Below are 436 nucleotides of genomic sequence, written 5' to 3'. Positions count from 1 at the left end.
TCAGAGCGATCTGTAAATTAGTATTCAGACTTATTTCTTCTGGATTCTAAGAAAAAAAAAAGTATTACTTTATTGTTACTGTTTTCCATTTTGTTTGAAAATTCAATACAGTTTTCCTGCTACTTTATTTGTTACGTAAAAAAGCGAGACAAAGAAAAACGTATTCACTAAAGTACAGCAGCAAACTAGCGCTTAATTATTATTTTAGATAACAAATTATCACGTCGAAGTGAGCCATATAGATCAAGTTTTACTTGAAATTACATGACAGTATGACAAATAATAATTTTAACAGATCTTTCTATATCGTCTGTATATGATTTTTCTTTTTAAATTGCAAGAAAATATTGTCATTTCTCATGAACACAACTGCCTAAATGGTCTTTCAGTCACTACTGAAGCTCATTACATCGGCTGGGTATGCAACACACAAAGC

This window comes from Tachypleus tridentatus, chromosome 1 (genome assembly GCF_004210375.1).
Source record: "Tachypleus tridentatus isolate NWPU-2018 chromosome 1, ASM421037v1, whole genome shotgun sequence".
Taxonomy (NCBI): Eukaryota; Metazoa; Arthropoda; class Merostomata; order Xiphosura; family Limulidae; genus Tachypleus; species Tachypleus tridentatus.
The sequence above is the reverse complement of the archived record's forward strand: the minus strand, read 5'-3'. Positions refer to the sequence as shown.